This window comes from Hyperoodon ampullatus, assembly GCF_949752795.1.
Source record: "Hyperoodon ampullatus genome assembly, chromosome: 3".
In the NCBI taxonomy this organism is placed as follows: domain Eukaryota; kingdom Metazoa; phylum Chordata; class Mammalia; order Artiodactyla; family Ziphiidae; genus Hyperoodon; species Hyperoodon ampullatus.
Genome location: NC_136916.1, coordinates 92891375 through 92897374, shown reverse-complemented (window position 1 = coordinate 92897374; position 6000 = coordinate 92891375).

Below are 6000 nucleotides of genomic sequence, written 5' to 3'. Positions count from 1 at the left end.
ATTTAAGAAAAAAAATGTCATGAAGAACTTAGGGGTAAAACAGGAATAAAGACACAGACCTACTGGGGGTGGGCTTGGGGATATGGGGGGGGGCTGTGACGGGGCCGGGGAGAGGCATGGACGTGTATACACTGCCGGGCGTGGGGTGGATGGTTGGTGGGGGGTGGCCGCGTGGCGTGGGGGGATTGGCTCGGTGCTTTGTGGCCGCCTGGAGGGGTGGGATGGGGAGGGTGGGAGGGAGGGAGATGCAGGAGGGAGGGGATGTGGGAACAGATGACTGATTCACTTTGTTGTAAAGCAGAGACTAATAAAAAAAAGGAAAAAAAAGACATTATTAAGAGAATGAAAAAACAATTGGCAAAAAGAAAAAGAACTTTACAATGTATATAACTGACAGAGGGCTTGTATCCAGAGTACATAAAGGACTACTAGAAATCAATAAGAAAATGGTAAACAATCCAGTTGAAAAGTATGCAGGAGATTTGAGCAGGCATTTCACAAAAGAGGATATCAAATAGCCAATAAACATATTAAATTTGCCCAACCTCATTAGTAATCAGGGAAATGCAAATTAAAACTGCAAATGGATAATACTACATATTCACCAGAATAGCTAAACTTAAATAGACTGACCATAACAACTGTTGGCAAGGAGGTGAAGCTCTAAGAACTCTCATACTCTGTTGGCAGAAGTGATACAACCACAATTTGACTTTACTAAAGTTAAGGACATATCCAAGGACCCAGCAATTCAACACTCTGATACCCAATAGAAATGTGTGCACATATATACCAAAGAGACATGTACATAAATGTTCATGCAAGTATTATTTGTAACCTCTCCAAACTGGAAACAACCTAAATATGACATCAGCAGTGGAATGGATAAAAATGTAATGTGATATATTTGTACAATGGAATGATATACAGCAAATGAAAACGAACAGACTATACCTATGTTAAGGATAAATCTCACAAACATAAGGATGAGTAAAAGAAACTAGATACCAAAGAATACATTATGTGTTATTCCATTTGTAGAAAGTTTGAAAAAAACAGGCAAGACTGAACAACAGTGTTTTAGAGCACATGCTTAGAGAAGTCAAGAAAATGGTTACCTTTGGGAGAACAAAGGAGACAGTAATTGAGAGAGAGTTGCTGGTGATGTTCTTTTTCTTGAGCTGGGCAGTGGTTACATGGGTGTTTATTTTGGGATAATTTGCTGAGCTATTCATTCTTGTATTGTGCACTTTGCTAAATGAGAGTTCTATTTCACAACAAAAAAGGTTTTTAAAAAAAGCAGGATCTGGGCTTCCCTGGTGGCGCAGTGGTTGAGAGTCTGCCTGCCGATGCAGGGGACATGGGTTCATGCCCCGGTCCAGGAAGATCCCACACGCCGCGGAGCGGCTAGGCCCGTGAGCCATGGCCACTGAGCCTGCGCGTCCGGAGCCTGTGCTCCGCAACGGGAGAGGCCACAACAGTGAGAGGCCCACGTACCGCAAAAAAAAAAAAAAAAAAAAAAAAAAAAAAAGCAGGATCTTTTTAATCCCTGTTATATTCCATAGAGGGGAGAAAAGTATTGACCACTTATATGTTAGGTTTGGTGCTCCTTTTCTGAAGCCAAGAGAAGAATGGCATACAAAGATGCATGTCATGATTCCTGCCCTTAAGAAGCTTATAATCTTATAAGGATGAGAGATACATAAAGTATTACAAGGTAGGATTAAGTGAGCAGCAAATAAAGATACCATTCTGCTATTTGCATTAGTTGGGTTCCTACTAAATGTTATATTATCTAAAAAGTGCATTATAAAAGTGATTGTCTCCACTCCTGGGTATTTAATTGAAAAACACTAAGTTGAAAAGATACATGTACCCCAGTGTTCATAGCAGCATTATTTACAATTGCCAAGATAGGGAAGCAATCTAAGTGTCCATCAACAGATGAATGGACAAAGAGGATGTGGTATATATATGTATGTATATACATACCCACACACAATGGAATACTACTCAGCCATAGAAAAGAATGAAATTTTGCCATTTGCAGCAACATGGATGGACTTGGAGGGTATTATGCTAAGTGAAATAAGTCAGACAGAGAAAGACAAATACTGTATGATACCACTTCTATGTGGTATCTAAAAAATACAACAAACTAGTGAATATAACAAAAAAGAAGCAGACTCACAGATATAGAGGGCAAACTAGTGGTTACCAGTGGGGAGAGGGAAGGGAGAAGGGGCTATATAGGGGTAGGGGATTAAGAGGTACAAACTATTATGTATAAAATAAGCTACAAGGATGTATTGTACCATATAGGGAATATAGCCAATATTTTATAATACCTATAAATGGAGTAAAACCTTTAAAAATTATGAATCACTATATTGTACACCTGTAACTTATATAATATTGTACATCAACTATATTTCAATAAAAATTTTTAAGTGATTGTCTCAATGGGAAGAATTGAGATATAACAAAGAAAAATAAGTTATTTTTCTTCAGTATTTTCAGCAATGAAGATATTTTTGTTATTGTGGCCTAAAAATAACAGATTGGTTGATCAAAAGAGACAAAAACAAACCTGAACCTTTCTCATGGCCCTTTAACTTCACACACTGAAGCTTTTCCATTTCTGTTTTCATCTTTGGTCCTGAAATTTTCCAAGTACTTATGCTCCAGAAAGATAAATTTTAAAATCTTATTAACATTTACTCTAATGATATGAAATCCAGCAGCTCTAATGACATTGCATATCTTTTCAAAGAATTTATTACCCTTGAATTTTGCATAAGTCATGGCCTTTATTTTCCTAGCTCTACACAATATTATCATTAACCAGGACTTCTTATACACACTGTTATCACTTTTATTACCCTTTGTAATGAAAGATATGAGACACAAATGAAATAAGATGCAAAATAAATTCCAGCCCAGTTCACAAAATGAGCCGCCAGCCATTATTCAGCCTTACATTTCCATAGCAACAAGCAGCAACAGTTCCATGGCACCATGATGTTATAGAACCTGCAACCAGTCTAGGCACTGCAATTCACGTTCTCTATGTATTTAATTACATCCAGTTTGCAATATGAAAACCAACTGTAGGTGAAATGCCTGTGTATGTAAGTTGCTATGGAAATATGGAGAGGGAAATGTTTAATTCCTTCTTGGAGGGAAACTGAAGTTCAGGGAAGGTTTCACATTTGATCTGTGTTTTAAGTAAAGAGAAGGTTCCACAGGTGTTGAAGAGGGGGAGGCATCTCCAGGTCAGGATGCAGTGTGAACAAAGCCAGGAAACACTGCTGCGAAAGCCCAGAGAACAGAAATTAAACTGCATGGTTGAAATAGGGTTTTTTGAAAGTGAGTCTTCAAAATCTTTTAAAACACTGCAGATGTATATCCATCTCACTGTGTAGAACTAGTATATCTTATTTCCTCAGAACAGAAGCTGTTGCTCCTCAGTCACTTCTCAATGACATATTTAGATGATTTCACTCCAGTTAATCTGCATTCATTTTCTTCCTGTTAGACACGTTCCCCCTTTATAAAAATGACTATAATTCACAAAAGGCACTGGCAGTCTCTGATAAAAATATATCTCTATGGACAGGCTTTAGAGTGATTTGGCAACATGACTAAGCAGGATATCTCGGTCCTGATCCTTCAAGGAGCATGGCCTTCAAGGAGCTCCGTGATCCTGCTTAAGTCACTGAACCTGTTTTGACCTCAACTTTATTTACCTGTAAAACAAGATGATCTCCAAGATCCCTTCTATTATAATGGTCCTTTCAGATGGTGAACCATAAGCTAATCAGCAACCTAATGTCCTAATCTGATGCTAGGAGATCTGCCTCAGATACCTGGCACAAAACAGATATTAAAATATTTGCTTCCTAAGAAATGGGCTTTCAGATAGAGTTCCTCAGACAACGCTAAAGCAAGGGAAAGAACCTCAATCTAGGTACGTGACAAACTATACTATAATGCTCATCTGTCATTAAAGTTTAGTTCAATTAGATTCAGAAATCTCTATACTTGACCAATGCTATGCTTTTTAAAAAAATTGTAGTAAAATATGCATAACATGAAGTTCACCTTTTTAACCATTTTTAAGTGAACAATTCAGTGGCATGATGTACATTATCAATGTTGAATAACCTTCACAGCTAGTTATTAATGCTATGCTTTCGTGTTTTGCTTTCTCCCCCAGAGTTTCCTTAGAAAATATTATTTTAATTACATTTTCTCTTTCTCTCAGCTGAATTAAAAGGTAAAGGACATTTCACGCCTCTATCACAGTGGTTCTCAAATTGGGGACCATCTTCCCTGCTCAGGGGATATTTGGCGGTGTCTGGAGACATTTTTGGTTGTCACAACTGAGGGGATGCTATTGACATCTAGCAGGTACAGGCTAGGAATACTGCTAAACATCCCACAGTGCACAGGACAGCCCCACACACAGACTTAACTGTCCCAAAATGTCATTAGGGTCAGTTTTAAGAATCCTTACTCTTTTTAAATTTTTAAAAATTTAAAGTTTTTAAATTTCAGAATCAGTATGGGACTCAATGTCTCTCACTCTCAGCAATGGAGATGCGTGGTAGCAGCAAGATTGGGAAAGTTTTGAAACCTAACGAAAAACAGCAAGGCTTGGGCAGGTAAAGTGTGGAAACCAAATAAGGATGAGCTGTGAACATTTCCGTGTGGTGATGCCCTCACTGCTCTGCTCTCTGATTCTGTGGTAATGGTCATTTAATAACCCTTCCTGTAGTACAAGGTTTATCAGTGGTACAAGTATAATATTTAAAAGGCCAGTCCAAAAGGCAAGAGGTCTAAACTGAGAAAGGCAGTGTTTAATTACTTCTTCCTTTGGGATGAGTTCTTTCTAAGAGGCAATCTCTCCTTGAAATCTGGCTTCTATTGCACCTTGATTACTCCCATCTCATCTCATCCTTAATTTACTGGAGATATGTCTGGCTCTGATTTTGACTTGTTTGAGATATTTTTTCAAAGAGGACTACTAGCTTGGTTAAACCCAGCTGAGCCCCTAAGTAGTAGTTCCTTTTATAACCTCACTGCATTCTAATATGTTTTCATGAATTGGAAATAAAGGGATAGAATTGCAGCTTGTCTAGCAATTGCAGATAACCCTAGAAGACTGTCACATCAGTGATCATCATCCTTCATGTGTGCCAAAGAACAACAACAACGAAAACGATGAGAACAATTGGCTTATTAGAAAAATTTAGCAGTGTTGTAAACGAAACATAATTAGAAAGGTAAATTTGCTATAGTAAAGAATAGGCATTGTAAACAGCTTTCAATAGTATTATATGACCTGCTTTTAGAATTTATATCCCTGTTCTCTTTTAGAAAAGATATGATTTAAAGTAATCTAACCTCTGGAGTTTATAGCTCTACTTTGGCCACCGTGTACACTGTCAGTTCAGTTCATCCACATTTCCTTTAAGAGTGATCTGTTAGATCAGTTTTTAAATTTCAGGACTTTGACTACTCATTTAAAGAGCATAAATCATTTTGACCCTAGGTAGGAATACATTAGAAATTAACTGAACTGTCCTAGGACACAAATATAGGGAAATGGCCAAGTTGTTAGGTTCTGCATTTGATGTTTTATGAAGGCCCAAATGATTGTTGTTGGGAAAAGATCACAGCTTTTGACCCAAAGAGAAGTGATTAGCTCATGGAATGATGTTAAAAACAGAGGTAACTAGAGCAGCATTTCCTAAGGTATGCTCCATGGGACATTAATTCCAAGGAAGTTGGCAATTCATATGGCAAAAAAAAAAGAGGAGGATTTTTAAACCAAGACCCAAATTAATTAGTAGGTTCAGTAAGTGAAAATGTCAGTTCTCGAAGAGGCAGGCATCAGTTAAAATGATTTTTTAAAAATTTATTTATTTATATTTATTTTTGGCTGTGTTGGGTCTTCATTTCTGTGCGAGGGCTTTCTCTAGTTGTGGCAAGAGG